This window comes from Bufo bufo, chromosome 4 (genome assembly GCF_905171765.1).
Source record: "Bufo bufo chromosome 4, aBufBuf1.1, whole genome shotgun sequence".
In the NCBI taxonomy this organism is placed as follows: domain Eukaryota; kingdom Metazoa; phylum Chordata; class Amphibia; order Anura; family Bufonidae; genus Bufo; species Bufo bufo.
Window position 1 is genome coordinate 304,738,721 of NC_053392.1, and position 17,025 is coordinate 304,755,745.

Consider the following 17,025-nt stretch of genomic DNA (forward strand, 5'->3'; position numbering starts at 1 on the left):
GTGCGCTACCAACCAGGGAAGACCCAGCACTACAGGAGTGGGAAGCCCTTCCAGAACATAACCTGAAAGCATCTCGTTATGGTGGTCCCCTACCCGAAGGTGTAAATTATGAACCATGTGCGTGAGGTTTCTCTGAGACAGAGGAGCAGAATCAATAGCGAATATGGGAATGGGTCTCTGTAAAGTACAGAGAGACAAACCCAAAGTGCGGGCAAAATGGGCATCTATCAAATTTACCCCTGCTCCACTGTCTAGAAAGAAAGAAATAGTCTCCGTCTTATCACCAAAAATAATAACCGCTGGCAACACAAATTGCGATGTACGTATGGAGGAAACGTATACCCCGCGGCTGACATCCTCCACACAGCCTGGGGTTAGTAGTTTTTCCGACGGTCTTTTGTTTCTGAGGAAAGAAGGACAGACATTAATGAAATGACCCCTCTCCCCACAAAAAAAACAAACCCCACGCCTACGGCGAGCCTCAGGAGGACGGACCTGACGAGTAGTTCCTCCTAGCTGCATAGGCTCGTCTAAGTCCGTACAGACTAACTGCTGCTTGGGAGGGGTTACCAAGAGCTCTATCTCTGGCAACCAGAGAAGTGTGAGAGAGAAATATAAGGAGGTCTGGGAGTGCTGGACAAGGAACAGCTGAGGAGAAGGAGCTACGGATCCCTGAGTGAGCCAAAAGGGTTTGCTAAGCAAACCCAGAAAGCTACCATAAGGAAAACAGCCCTATCTTAAATAGAGCGTGCAGCCAACCGCTGCGACTTCCTGACCCCGGGTATAACGGAGTCAGGCGTGGTCCTCGACACCCTCGTGACACAATGTCTACAAAGGTGGCAACTACTATGTGCCACTATGAGAGTCCGTAATACAAATGAAGATCTCTTTTACCATACAAGTGCATATACTGTTCTTTGTTTCCTTATGGAGCTTGGAAAGTTGATGTTATATCGACAAAAATAATCGCAATTGATGCAAGTAGTGTTGTTACTTTCGGGTAAGTTCTAATACAATCCGAAGGGTCGTAGTATCAATAGTGATCGTATTTAGTCAAATTGTAACAGATGGTAGTGTCGGCTATTCAGCCGCTTACCTCCTTCCTTCAGGAGTTATTCTGGCGTCTCTGCTGGTGTTACCGAGGGGCGAGCGGTGCGGGAAGCTCCGGCGTCTTGCGTCGCACTCCTCGATTAGATGTTCTCGAGGTCTGTATTGACAAACTCTCGCGGAGTCACGCTTACGGGATTTCTCTCTCATCCGGAACTGACGTCTCTGGTAGGTCGAGTCAGAGCCCGGTTTTTCGAATTATTTTACGATGATGTCTGCATGGCCATGCGACTGGAAATATTTTGACAGGTGTGTGGTGTTACCAGACGCGTTTCGGGATATGTCACTACCCCTTCCTCAGTGGTTGCTCCTGAAGGAAGGAGGTAAGCGGCTGAATAGCCGACACTACCATCTGTTACAATTTGACTAAATACGATCACTATTGATACTACGACCCTTTGGATTGTATCAGAACTTACCCGAAAGTAACAACACTACTTGCATCAATTGCGATTATTTTTGTCGCTATAACATCAACTTTCCAAGCTCCATAAGGAAACAAAGAGCAGTATATGCACTTGTATGGTAAAAGAGATCTTCATTTGTATTCCGGACTCTCATAGTGGCACACAGTAGTTGCCCCCTTTGTGGACATTGTGATTTAATTGATTTCATATTGATTTTATATTGATTTTATAGTGTCTGATATCATTTTATATAATAAATGTGTGTTTGATGTTAGAGTGCTCGCCCAATATATTTTTTATTTCAATGATGGGAAATGTATGACTTGTTAGGAAAACAATTTCTGAGGGGAGAAGAAATCAAGATGGCAGACAACCCACTAATGGCACATCAAATAAAACAGGTATACACAAACATATACAAGAGCATCTATTATATTCTTTAATAATGGCCTACTCTGCACTATATAGACAAAGGAAAACAAATCCTTGAATGCTTCGTTAGGTAAGAGCCTCATTTGTTCTTTAAAAGGTTTGTTTAACTTCATCAAATTGAATTTATCATGACAAAGTGAATACAAGGCACTTACTAACATATTGTGATTGTCCTTATTTCCTCCTTTGCTGAGGGGTTCAATGATTGAGGGGGGGAGGGGGTGCAATCGCCACTACCCGTCATTGCACCCACTACTTACAAAAAAATTAGGCACATTTCTTTGTGAAATTAGACAAAGCAGCCAAATTGAATTTTTCTAAACTTCGCTCAACACTACCCGTGGAAAACTCCCTGTCAATAAAGAGTACTTAAATATTGCCATTATAGCTGTTTTCTTTCAGATTACTACATTTACATTGTTAACATCAAAGTAATCTGTGGGCTGTTATATGACATTTCTACATTGATAGAGTGGATGGGACAAGAGTGGACTGCACTTCATAGAGTTCAAAATGTCTAACTTCTTGTCTTCAGTGACATAATACATTTGAATGGGGATTTAAAAATCTCATCACCCATAGTATAAAAATGTGCACAGATTTTAGGGTATGCTGCAGGGAAACAAACTCACAATGCCTATTAACGTATTTTGTGGAGATGATTTCTACAGTTGATTTCATCCTCTACAATCCTTCTGTAGTGGAAATGAAAACCACAACAAATTCCTAAAAAAATCCAGATATAACACACAGGAATTTTACTGTGGAATTTCTATGGATTTGTGGCAAAACCTAGAGCAGAAGTACAATGCCACACTTGAAATTTCTGTAAGATTACCATAGTGAAATTTATACAAGGATCAGAAAAACATCTTCCAGCTAGGAAGGCCGGGTGTAAGCACGAAATGTTTTAGTAGTACAGTACAACAATGATACTAAATTTACTGTGTTCACATTTCTATGTTTTTTTATATCCCAACACTTCGATATCCTAATTTAGCCTAGAATTAACAATACGGCTGAAAAATAACACTTGCAAATTTGAAATGTAGTATGAAGGTAATTTGATGACGCCCAATGTCAGGCATCAACTATTCCTGGTTTGCAGCACAGATATTTTTAGTTTCTCTAGTAATACTCATTTTATTTATAGACTGAACATGATATTTTTGTCATTCCTTCTGACACTATTTCTGTATGAGAAACTATAGAATGAGTTATACAGGAAAACATTGTGCAGATGACTGGTATTACTTACAGTATGTTGGCATTAAACTGCATTTATAATGAGGACTAGAGATAAGCAAATCGAAGTTGACGAAGTGGAATTCAATCTGAATTTCAGGAAAAATTTTATCCGCACCAAAGTCAAATTTTCTCACTACTATAGCGTGAAAGAGCGCATTGCTTTTAAACCATCGTCAGCTGATTCCAGAATGGCTAATAGAACATGCGTTTTATTCGTTTGAATACACCCCGTAAATGGCTGTAGTACAATGTAACTTCACCGCAGAACGGCAATTAAGACGTATTATTTTTCCTATTAATACACCCCAAGAAAAGAAATATAACAATCAAAATTCACAGCATAACGGCTACTAGGACAGAGGTATATTTCCTATTAAAACATCCCATAAATAACTAGTACAATGTAACTTCACCGCAGAAAAGCTATTAAGACGTATTCTTTTTTACTATTAATAAATCCCCCAAAAAAGTATATCAATCAAAATTCACAGCAGAACGGCTAATAGGACTTACGTATCTTTCCTATTAATACACCCCGTAAATGGCTCTATCACACAGAACTTGCACCCCAGTCACAATGTAACTTCACCACGGAACGGCAATTATGACATACATTAATACATACCCCCCAAAAAAGTAAAACAATGTAAAATCAACTCAGAACGGCTAATAGAACGTACGTATATTTCCTATTAATACACCCCGTAAATGGCTCTATCACACAGAACTTGCACCCCAATCACAAGCAAGGTTTGCTGGAATAACTGATGTATCACATAGTGCAAACAACCTAAAAGCGCAGTATAACTGCAATTTGGATCCCCAGTTAGTGCAGCAAGGTGTAATAGAATTGCTCCTATTACCCAGGCTGTACACTCTCCTATTGCACCATGTTCTCCTTTTATAGTGTAGATGATGACTCCCTATGCTTTCCTTACACCTTGAATAATCTTTCCCTGAACTTCTAAATGGATTTTTCAGCACAATAAAGTCTTTCCTAGCACTGTCCCTAGCTCCTGCTGCATGAAGCACACTGGAAAATGGCTGAATCCAAGATGGCTGAGGCTATTTATAGGGCTGTGACATCACAGGAGCTGGTTGGCTGATGATTGGCTACATGCTTGGCATTGTGGGTGATCCCTAATGCCCAGAGTTCTTTGCTCCATGTCCTAACATGTGCAGTAGCCATTTTAGGAAAAAATTTGATTCGTTAACATGAAGCGCGAGGAGATTCAGCTTCCGCGCTAATCAAATTTTTCCTGAAATTCGAATCGGTTTCCACTTTGTCAACTTCGATTCGCTCATCTCTAATAGTAACATACATAGTTTATAAGGCTGAAAAAAGACATCTGTCCATCCAGTTCAGCCTGTTATCCGGCAAGTTAATCCAGAGGAAGGCAGAAAAACCCCATGTGAGGTAGAAGCCAATTTTCCCCAATCAGAATAACTCCCTGGATCAATGACCCCTCTCTAGTAGCTATAGCTTGTAATATTATTAAACTCCAGAAATACATCCAGGCCCTTCTTGAACTCTTTCAGTGAACTCACTATTACCACCTCCTCAGGCAGAGAGTTCCATAGTCTCACTGCCCTTACTGTAAAGAATCCTCTTCTATGTTTGTGTAGAAACCTTCTTTCCTCCAGACGCAGAGGATGTTCCCTCGTCACAGTCACATTCCTGGAGATAAATAGATGATGGGAGAGATCTCTGTACTGACCCCTGATATATTTATATATAGTTATTAGATTTCCCCTGAGTCGTCTTTTTCTAAAGTGAATAATCCTCATTTGGATAATCTTTCAGGGTACTGAAGTCCATCCATTCAAGTTATTACTTTAGTTGCCCTCCTCTGAAGCCTCTCCAGCTCTGCTATGTCTGCCTTGTACACAGGAGCCCAGATGTCACGGTGGGGAGTGGGGGAAAACTCCTCACCGTATAGCATAGGAAAATAGGGAAGCAGTTAGGCCTGGACACCAGGAAAAGGGAGCAGGTCACCCCCTAATGCCGCCCTAATCCTGGCCCTGACTCCTAACCGTATGAGCAGACCCAGATGGTAGGTGGGCTCATACACAGGAACCTTGGACCCGGAGTTGCCCTGAAGATCCTTAAAATAAGGTTAGGAGCAGGAGATGACCTGTTCATCCAGACACGAATGAACAGGAGTCTCCAACGGCCTAGCTGCAAGGGAAGGGACAGCCAGTGAACAGCCCATAAACAACATGCACTTACCTGCCTCTGCCACAATGACAACTGGATCCAACCGGAGCATGGCGGCCCCAGGCAGAGCTGCTCACTGACTTGTGATTCCCCCTCCGGGGAACTCTGACACCCCCTTCTGGAGGATAGGCGACTCACGGGGAAATGTCTAGCAAACATGCTGGAAGACAAACACCCACAAGTCAGACATGTAACCACCACTAGACATACAACAGACCCCGCACATAACCCACACCAAACATAGATACAAGAGAAGGTAAGGACATAAGGAACACAGGGGAGATATCAAGGTGACATTGATGTCTAGGTAGGAGGCCCTCCCACTAGACAGATGGAATATCCAGGATAGGAGCAGCACTCCAGCTTACACAAAGTCTGGAGGGCAACTGACCTCAGTGGCGTGCCTAGGGTGAGACGCATCTCGTCTCTACAGAGTTTGTACACGTTAGATTTCAAAATTTTTCCATCAACCTCCCCATCCTGGTGTCCCCACAGTGTCATCCTGCTCCCACCCCCAATACTGTGCCCGTTGTGCCCCCCAGTGCCCCCCAATGCCCCAGGTACTATATACTATACTGCTGAAAAAATAGTGACCCCAGTAGACATAATTTGAGTCATTTATCAAACTGGTGTAAAGTAGAACTGGATTTCCAAAAGAGCTGTCAAAAATGAAAGGTGGAATCTGATTGGCTGCTATGGGCAACTAAGCCAGTTCTACTTTACACCAGTTTGATTAATTACCCTAAATGTCCCTATAGTGTCCACAGCAGTTATAATGTCCCCTAGAGTGCCCCCAGTAATAATAACACCCTATATTGTGCTCCAGGTAATAATCCCTGCATAGTGTCCCCAGAAATAATATAATTGCCCCTAAAGTGCCACCCCAATAGCAACGCCCCCTATGCTGCCCCACATAGTAATTTCCCCCACACAGTAATTTCCCCCACACTGCCCCATATAGTAATTTCCCCCACACTGCCCCCATTATGCAAATTAGTTTACATTTGAAAACTGTATAGAAAGATTATTTTATATTATGTTAGGATAATCAGAAAACTTTTAGTCACCCTAATGATAATGATCTAGGTGCGCAGGTCCACCCAAGCCATCCAACAGATATGAAGCAACTTTGAGGCTTACTGCCTTTCAGTCAGATGAGAGCTGGTTTTGAATGTCTCATAGTGCACAAGGCTGCAATTGTAAGGTGTGCTGACTCTATCTTTCTTATGGATAGACTGTTGGCTTGCACATATCCAGCTTATGGTATATATTTTTTGAGTAGTTGTCTATTGTATGTCATAGGTAATAAGAGTCCAAGATGCATCCAGATGTCCTCCCCATGCTGTTTCCAAACCATTTTGGTGGTGTTTCCATCAATTTCTAACCTTTTTCTGTGAACCAGACACCCTCTCTTCTTCAGAGCAGGGGGTGCCTAGCTTAATGCTTGGGTCTCCCATTGACTTCCATTATACTAGGGTGCTCAGTAGAGAACCCAAGCACTTTGGTGCTTGATCAACACTAATCTATGCCCCTTTTGATACAACCCATCATCTTATTGCTCTTGGCAGCAGCTGCCTGACACTGGTTTTTACAGCTTAGTTTGCTGTTCACTAAAAGTCCTAGGTCCTTTTCCATGTCAATGTCACCCAGTGTTTTACCATTTAGTATGTACTGGTGACTTGCATTATTCCTTCCCATGTGCATAACCTTACATTTGTCAGTGTTAAACGTCATCTGCCACTTTTCTGCCCAAGCCTCCAATCTATCCAGATCCCTCTGTAGTAGTATACTGTCCTCTTCTGTGTTAATTACTTTAAACAGTTTAGTGTCATCTGCAAAAATTGATATTTTACTGTGCAAGCCTTCTACAAGATCATTAATAAATATATTGAAGAGAATAGTGCCCAATACTAACCTCTGCGGTACACCACTAGTGACAGTGACCCAATTAATTACACACATACAGACATTTTCCCCCAGTCTAAGCATTCTCATTTTATATACCGTATTTTTTGCCCCATAAGATGCATTTATTTTCCCCCAAAAGTGGGGGGAAAATGCCCCTGCGTCTTATGGGGCGAATACTAATGAGCTGCTTCCATTATGGAAGCGCTCATTAGTACCGGAGGTCCAGGAAGTGGTGAAGGCTCTGTACTCAACGCTTCCTGGTCCTCGGCTGTTGACTGTGACGTCTGCGCACAGCGTGAGGGCGCTCTGTGATCTCATGTTGTGCGTAGCCTTCACAGCACAGCCGGCAGCAAGATGAAGAGAATCGCACTGTGGGTGAGGAGCGTCCAGGAGCAGGAGAGGTAATTGTTTTTTTATTTTGTGATCTGAGGCTGATGGGGGGCTGAAATATCCCTGCTGGGGGCTGTTATATGACTGGGGGCTGCTTATAAATGGCTGGGGGCTGATTATACATGGCGGGGGGCTGATTATACATGGCTGGGGGATGATTATACATGGCTGGGGGATGATTATACATGGCTGGGGGCTGATTATAAATGGCTGGGGGCTGATTATAAATGGCTGGGGGCTGATTTAAGGCATGGGGGTCTGATTGGGGGCCTTCTTTATATTGGGCTCTGATCTGAGGTCTTATTAACATTGGGGATCTGATTGGGGCTGTCAGATGAGGTCTGATTAATATTTGGGGTATGATTGGTGATTTGATCTGAGGTTTGATGAAAAATATTTTTTTCTTATTGTCCTCCTCTAAAACCTAGGTGCATCTTATGGGGCGGTGCGTCTTATAGGGCGAAAAATACGGTACTAACCTTTTATGTGGTACGGTGTCAAATTTTGGGGAGAAGTACAGATATACGATCGATTGAGTTACCGCGGTCAAGTCTATAACTTACCTCCTCGTAGAAACTGATTAAATTAGTTTGACATGACTGATCCTTCATGAAGCCATGGTGATATGGCGTTATTCGCTTATTTTCATTAAGGTACTCCGAGATAGCATCTCTCAGAAAACCTTCAAACAGTTTACCCACGACAGATATTAAACTTACTGGCCTATAGTTTCCGGGCTGTGTTTTTGGACCCTTTTTGAATATTGGCACCACATTTGCTATGCCCCAATCCTGTGGAACACTCCCTGTCAGTATAGAGTCCTTAAATGTCAGAAATAAGGGTCTGGCTATGACATTACTTAATTCTCTTAGGATACGGGGGTGTATGTCATCTGGTCCTGGCAATTTGTCTATTTTAATATTTTTAAGACACAGCTGTATTTCTTCCTGGGTCAGACAGGGCACTTTTAATGGGGAATTTACTTTTACATTCTGCATTTCATCTGACAGTTTATTTTCTTCAGTGAATACAGTGGAGAAAAAAAAAAATTAATAGCTTTTCTTTCTCCTTATTGATCTCTGAAATACTTTTTACCATTTATATAATTGAAGAACATTTTAGTTTTACTCTCTGTGGCAATTAATCTCCCGATATCTAGGTTGGCTGTTTTTTTAGTCTTTTACATATTCTAGTTTTTTCCTTATAGTTTTTCATTGCTTCCTCACTACCCTCTTGGTTTAGTAATATAAATGTTTTCTTTTTGTCATTTATTGCTTTCTTTACATTTCTATTTATCTACATAGTTTTTTTTCTTGTCTCTTAACTTTTTTTTCCCATACCTCTCACAATTAGATTTTAGGATGCTTTTTAAAATATCCCATTTTGTGGCTGTATTTTTATTTTTGAGGACTTTGTCTCTGTTAGTTAGGCCTATGGCCTCTCTTAGATGGCTAAATTTAGCTTTTTTGAAGTTTGGTATTTTTGATCCTCCCTGAAGAAACACTCTTTTGAATGACAATTGGAAGGTTATTAATTTATGGTCACTATTTCCCAGGTGTATCCCAACCTGCACATCTGTTGTTCTGTCAGGTCTTTTGGTTAATACTAAGTCCAGTGTGGCCGTCCCTCTAGTTGGGTCCTGAACAAGTTGGGAAAGGTAATTGTCTTTGGTTATTGCCAAGAACCTGTATCCTTTATGAGATGTACAGGTTCAGTTTCCCAGTCTATATCTGGGTAGTGGAAGTCCCCCATAATAACGAGCTGATTATGATTTGCTGCCTCGTCTATTTCATTTATAAGTAGATTTTCTGTGGACTCTGGTATATTAGGTGGCTTATAATAAACTCTTATTAGTATTTTATTATTGTTTTTTCCTCCATGTATTTCAACCCACAGTGATTCCACATGTTAACCGCCTCACGTCCGCCCATAGGATATAAACGTCCTATGGGTGGACGTCTATTTCTGACAGCACGTTTTAAAACGTCCTGTCAGAAATAGCAGCTGCACGCTAATCGTGCAGCTGCTGATCGGGTTGCCCGCTGTCAGTGACAGCAGGGCAACCCTAAGACAAGGCAGGGACAGTGCCCAGGTGTCCCTGCCTTCACGATCGCTGCAGACACAGCGCTCACCGAGCGCTGTGTCTGCAGAGCAGGAAGCGCTGTGCGCTTCCTGTTCCGGCCCGGCGGTCATGTGACCGCCGTGACCGGAGTGTGCAGGAGCTGTGTGAGGTCTCTCAGAGACCTCGATCAGCCCTGCTGTGAGGCTGTACAGCGCAGGATTGCTGCTGTACAGCCTCTATAGGGGTGCATTTGTCCTGTAACTGGGGCTACTATCTCAGCCCCAGTTACAGGAGAAATCAACTGTGAAAAAAAAAAGAAAAAGTGAAGCAAATGTCCCCCAGAGGTCTTGTATGACCTTATGGGGGACGAAAAGTGTAAAAAAAAATAAAAAAAATAAAGGGTTGAAAAAATAAAATAAAATAAAGTTTCACATGTAAAAAAAAAAAAAGTTCCCAAGTTAGGAATAAAAAAAAAAAAATTAAAATAGAAAAAATAAAGTAAAATAGACATATTTAGTATTGCCGCGTCCGTAAAAACCAGCTCTATAAAAATATCACATGACCTAACCCCTCAGATGAACACCGTAAAAAATAAATAAAAAAAACTGTGTCAAAACAAGCAATTTTTGTCACCTTGCATCACAAAAGGTGCAACACCAAGTGATCAAAAACGCGTATGTCCCACAAAATGGTACCAATAAAACCGTCACCTCATCCCGCAAAAAATGAGCCCCTACATAAGAAAATCTCTCAAAAAATAAAAAAACTATAGCTCTTAGAACATGGAGACACTAAAACATAATTTTTTTGGTTTCAAAAATGCTATTATTGTGTTAAAGTGAAACAAATAAAAAAAGTATACATATTAGGTATTGCCGCGTCCGTAAAAACCAGCTCTATAAAAATATCACATGACCTAACCCCTCGGGTGAACACCGTAAAAAAAAAAAAAAAAAACTGTGTCAAAACAAGCAATTTTTGTCACCTTGCATCACAAAAGGTGCAACACCAAGTGATCAAAAACGCGTATGTCCCACAAAATGGTACCAATAAAACCGTCACCTCATCCCGCAAAAAATGAGCCCCTACATAAGAAAATCTCTCAAAAAATAAAAAAAACTATAGCTCTCAGAACATGGACACATTAAAACATAATTTTTTGGTTTCAAAAATGCTATTATTGTGTAAAACTTTAATAAATGAGAAAAAGTATACATATTAGGTATCACCACGTCCGTAACAATCTGCTCTATAAAAATGTCACTTGACTGAACCCCTAAGGTGAACGCTGTAAAAATAAATAAATAGAAACTGTGCTAAAACCAATTTTTTGGTCACCTTGCCCCATAAAGTGTTATATTGAATGATCAAAAAATCATATGTACCCAAAAATAGTACTAATAAAACTGGCACCTTATCCCCTAGTTTCCAAAATGGGGTCACTTCTTGGGAGTTTCTACTGTAAGGGTGCATCAGGGGGCTTCAAATGGGACATGGCATCTAAAAACCATGTGGAGTTCCTTTCCTTCTGCGCCCTGCCGTGTGCCCATACAGCAGTTTACGACCACATGTGGGGTGTTTCTGTAAACCGCAGAATCTGGGTAATAAATATTGAGTTTTGTTTGGCTGTTAACCATCGATGTGTTAGAGAAAAAAATTGATTAAAATGGAAAATCTGCCAAAAAAGTGAAATTTAAAAATTTGATCTCCATTTTCCTTTAATTCTTGTGGAACGCCTAAAGGGTTAACAAAGTTTGTAAAATCGGTTTTGAATACCTTGAGGGGTGTAGTTTCTACAATGGGGTCATTTATGGGGGTATCCACTATGTAGGCCCCACAAAGTGACTTCAGACCTGAACTGGTCCTTATAAAGTGGGTTTTGGCAATTTTCTTAAAAATTTGAAGAATTGCTTCTAAACTTCTAAGCCTTCTAACGTCCTAAAAAAATAAAATGACATTTCCAAAATGATATATGATTGAAAAGACCGGCACTCTCAACACACGGGACCATATGGTTAAATGCAGATCACAATGTTTAATTGGTACATATATAAAAGAATAAAAATATATAAAAATATAAAATATACACTAATATTGGGTGATAATTAATGGTTTCACACAATGTTGTGCCAATCCTACAAAGGTAACATTAATTTAAAACGTCCAATGTTCAATACTGGTTTATATCATGTAAAAAAGACCGCTGTAGGTAAAAAAGACCATGAATATTCACATATAGATTCCTAGAAGGAAAGAGAATAGAAGTCCTTTTTGGTTCTGTCCCGAATATAGACAGACAGTGCAAGGTGGTATTTGCTAAAATAAAGTCAATGTTATATTGTATATAACTGTCTTTTTCTTCATATGGATATCGCTTTAGCGATTAATGGTCATATGCGCTTGATGATCACCCACTGTGTGGGCTTACCTTCCCTTTCTGCCGGTCTGTCAGTCGGATTCCTCGGGGCTCGCTGAGAGCCGGCGTCCCGGCTGAAGCGCTGTCAGCGTCCCACGTGGGTTTGGAGGAAAAGTTTGTCGCTCCGGAAGTGACGTATCGGCATGCAGGAAGGTATTCGATACTTCGCTCAGACTCGGCTGTTCGTTGTAGCGGCTGAGGTAAAACTTACAGTGCACTGTAATTGGAATTATTTGCTTCTCACAGATGGGTCATATTCTGATCTCCAATTTGGATCTCTTAATACCAAACGCGTTTCGGGAAACACTCTTCCCTTCTTCAGTGGTGATGACCCTCCTTCATGCCTGATTGGTTTTTATACCCTCTGTCGGTAATTGCCAAAAACAGACATGGAATCTGTCCATTTTTTTCTTTGTTTTCTTTGTATGTTTTTACTCATCTACAATATAGTTATTTGGTATCTGTTGTTCTTAACATCTCTTTTATACATAGTTCTTTTCATGTGTTCAGTATTTTTCCATTTTTTCATCTTTTTTTCTCTTTGCGGTTGTGCCGCGTTTTTGGTGCGTTTTATTTTTGACATATGCGTTTTTTTGTCAAAAGGTTACAATCTACCCTGTAGTACAAAGTCCATAAAGGATTTCATTGCATGGGCCATGGTTAACCTTATATATCATTTATTATAGTTGTTAAGTGTATATTGGCAGATAAACATATGGGCAAGTAAACATATGAACATATATTTGCATCTGATGAATATATTAAAAATTTTGCCAATGTTAAAATTGGGTACATAAAAATTATAAAATTGTGACTGACTCATATGATACATTTTGTATCTCCATATTTTATTGGTTGTAACAATATATAACATTATGTATATTTCTATCTATATGTTTATCCTGGAGTGTGAAGAGCATATCTTAGTGTTGTTAGGTGGCTTGTGATATGTTAAAAATACAGCCGCAAATTAGTGCGGATGTACCTATAGATTATGCTTTGCATCTTCTTTTACAAAATTTCTTCTGGGACGTTTCTTTCCCAAGGGTCATTTTGTTTGGATGTAGGAGGGGTACGTGCGCCTTTCCCCAAGGGAGGGTCGCAGTGCCGGTAAACGGCCAAACATGCGACTCTCCATTGGAAAAAAGGCGAACGACCCATAAATTCAAAGGAAGCCAAAAATTTCTAGGTCAGCATTTAATCCCTTAGGTATGAGACTTCCAAAGTCATAAATTCTTTTAGACTCTGCCCTTGACATTTTTTCGATGTGGTTACCTCCTCTCCAGTCGTGGTCTATCTGTTCCAGCGCTGAGAAGGATAAGCCCTCACAGTTTTTGTTGTGGACCTCTTTAAAGTGTCTTGATAGGGCATTGTTCTCGCAGCCCTTAGCTATGTTATTAAAGTGTTCTGATATTCGTACTTTAAGTTGCCTTTTTGTCCTTCCAATATATTGTTTATTGCATGGGCACTGGATCAGATAGATCACGCTGGAGGAATTACATGTCAAGAGGCCCTTAATTGTCATTGAGAACGAATTCTGGGTTGAGGAGATTTTCATAGTTTTTTTCGGAAATTTAGTTTTTCTACAACCAATGCAGGACCCGCATCTAAAGAAACCATCAGGTTTCAACCAACTTTGATTTATTGTTTTTTTACACTTTTTCTTAACAGTTGGTGCTATTTGGATCCCTAGATTTGGTGCCTTAGTATATGTTATGAGGGGGTTTATTGGTATTAGTGGACCTATTATCTTATCTTGGAGAAAATAGTGCCAATGACGTTTGATAATTCCACTTACTTGTTTTGAGCGGACGCTATAGGGTAAGATCATTCTAAATTTGGAATTTTGGTTTTGTTTTTGTGTCTTTACTTCGTCAAAAAAGGTTTTTCGATCTAGTTTTCTTACTTTGTCAAGTGCCTCTCCCAGTATTTTTTCAGGATAGAGTTTTTCTCTAAATTGTGTCTTCATTATGGAAGCTTCCTTTTCAAACTGGCTATCTTCCGTACAGTTTCTCCTGATCCGGCGAAACTGTCCGAAAGGAATGTTGGTAAGCCAATTTGGCAGGTGACAACTTGAAAAAAGTATAAATCCATTTTTGGTTGTGGGTTTGTGATAAGTATTGCAGACATATTTGTTTCCGTTTCTGGTGATCTGGATGTCTAAAAAGTCTACTGTTTCTGTCCTTGGTCCAGATGTGAAACGTAAATTATATAAATTGTTATTTAGATCATCCAAAAATTTAGAAAGGCTAATTTCATCTTTACGCCAAATAAAAATAATGTCGTCAATATAGCGTCGCCATAGGACCAGGTCCTCCCCCAGCCTAGGGCCGATGGTGTCCTGTTCCCACTGTGCCAAAAATAAGTTGGCATAGCTGGGGGCGAACCTGGTCCCCATGGCGGTGCCCCTTAATTGTAAATAAAACTCCTCCTCAAACATAAAATAATTGTGGTGTAAAATATGGTCCACACCTTCCAACATAAAATCTATCTGTTCTGTTTTTAAAGAGATATTTCCATTTAATTGGTTTTTGAGGGCCTCTATTCCTTGTTTATGGTCGATAACGGTGTATAGGGACTGGACGTCCAATGTATTTATGATCCATTCTGGTTGGACGTCCAAATCCTCTAAAACACTAATGATTTGTGTTGTGTCTCTAATATAGGACCTGGTTTTTTTAACAAATGGTTGGAGTATGGTATCCAAATACTGCGACAGGTTGGACGTCAGGGAGCCTATTCCTGATATGATAGGGCGACCAGGGGGATTGCTTGGATCCTTGTGTACTTTTGGTAAGCAGTAAAATATTGGTAATCTCCCTGGTGTGCCCATAATAAATTTGTATTCATAATCTTTAAGGATTCCCTGTTGTAAACCCCTGTCGCAGTATTCCAATAAAGAGGCCCTAAATGTTGATGACGGATCTCCTTTGATAAGTTTATATGTGGACTGATCTGTAAGTTGTTTCATACATTCATTATAATATTCCTCTTTACCCCAGATAACTATGGCACTCCCCTTGTCCGCAGGGCGGATTATTATATTATTTTCTTTTTGGAGTTCTTGTAAAGCTTTGATTTCTCCTTTGGTTAGGTTGTTTTTACTATACTTTTTTTCTTTTATTTTTTCTAAGTCTGCCTCAACATTTTTTTGAAAAGTCATCATTTCATGACTTATTTCGGCTCTAGGGAATTTCTTTGACTTACATTTTAGTTGGGTATGTATAAATGGGTCTTTTGTTTCTTTATCAGTGGTTACCAGATTTTTTAAGAAATATTTTTTTAGACATAATTTTCTAATAAATTTCTGAATCCCTATATATACGTTAAACTTGTTTAATTTAGTAGTGGGAGCAAATTTGAGTCCCTTATTTAATAAAGTGATCTGTTGTGGGCTAAGATTAATTGTGCTAAGGTTAATAATATTATTTGAATCAGTGTTTAATAGTGTCTTCTGTAGTCCAACTTTCTTCTTTCCTCTTCTTGTCTTTTTGGTTTTGGAGGATATTGTTTGTAATGTTGTTGTTGACTGTCTTGTGCATAATTGTTCTGTGCATTGTGCTCGTGTTTCCGTAGATGTGCTTTCGCGTATGTAGGTTTCCTCTGTTCTTGAGGTGAAATACGGTGTCTCAAATTGTATGGTGGCCTGTGTGGGGTTTGTGTTTTTGTGTTCTGTTCCGGTGAACGTGACTGTCTCTGTCGAATTTTTGGTGGGTGATGAGGGGGAGTTTGATCTAAAAAAGAGTGCTGTGTTAGGGTTTCATAACGGTTTTGGGTAGGGATATTATATCTGTTGTGTTCTGATTCTTCTTCTTGAGCATGATCATATATTTCTCTTGTTGGTTCCACTCTATTTATTTGACTCTCATATTTATTGGGCCTAGATGTATTTTTGTATTTTTTGGCTTTCTTTAAAATTATTTCTTGCTCCATCCTATCCAGACCTTCGCAAAGCTTTTCTTGCCACATATTATATATTTCATTTTTGGGCAATTTAAAACGACTTTAAATTCAGAGACCCTTTCGGAGAGGCCTGCCAGGATTTCAGATCTCCTCTTGATAATCAGTTCCACAAGTGCGCGTGACTGTTTCATGAGGAGCTCGTCCCATTCCCTGTCAAATTCCTCTCCCAAAAGGTCCTGTGCTGGTGTTTTATTTAATTGTAATCCCTTTGGGATTTTATTACAAGTCAAGTATTGAGTCAAAGAACGTATTTCCCAAATTTGCCTTAGTTGTTTTTGCATAACCCACTCCAGTTCTTTAAACGTATCTGAAATAGATATTTCCCCAGTTGGATTGTGGGGGTTTTCCTCTGTTGTGTCGAACATAAAAGTTTCTGCTTTTTGTTTTTTACTCTCCATATGGCTCCATATGTCCATGGCTGTGAGATGGGGAGCTAAATTTCCTCAATGGGTGAATGGATAAGGTACAAAACAAGATAGAAAAAAGGGAGATAGCTCACCCTCTCACAGTCACAAAGAGGTGCTCTGGTCTGAAATGATTCACCCTTCAAAATGCAAGAAAACGTATATGATTGAAAAGACCGGCACTCTCAACACACGGGACCATATGGTTAAATGCAGATCACAATGTTTAATTGGTACATATATAAAAGAATAAAAATATATAAAAATATAAAATATACACTAATATTGGGTGATAATTAATGGTTTCACACAATGTTGTGCCAATCCTACAAAGGTAACATTAATTTAAAACGTCCAATGTTCAATACTGGTTTATATCATGTAAAAAAGACCGCTGTAGGTAAAAAAGACCATGAATATTCACATATAGATTCCTAGAAGGAAAGAGAATAGAAGTCCTTTTTGGTTCT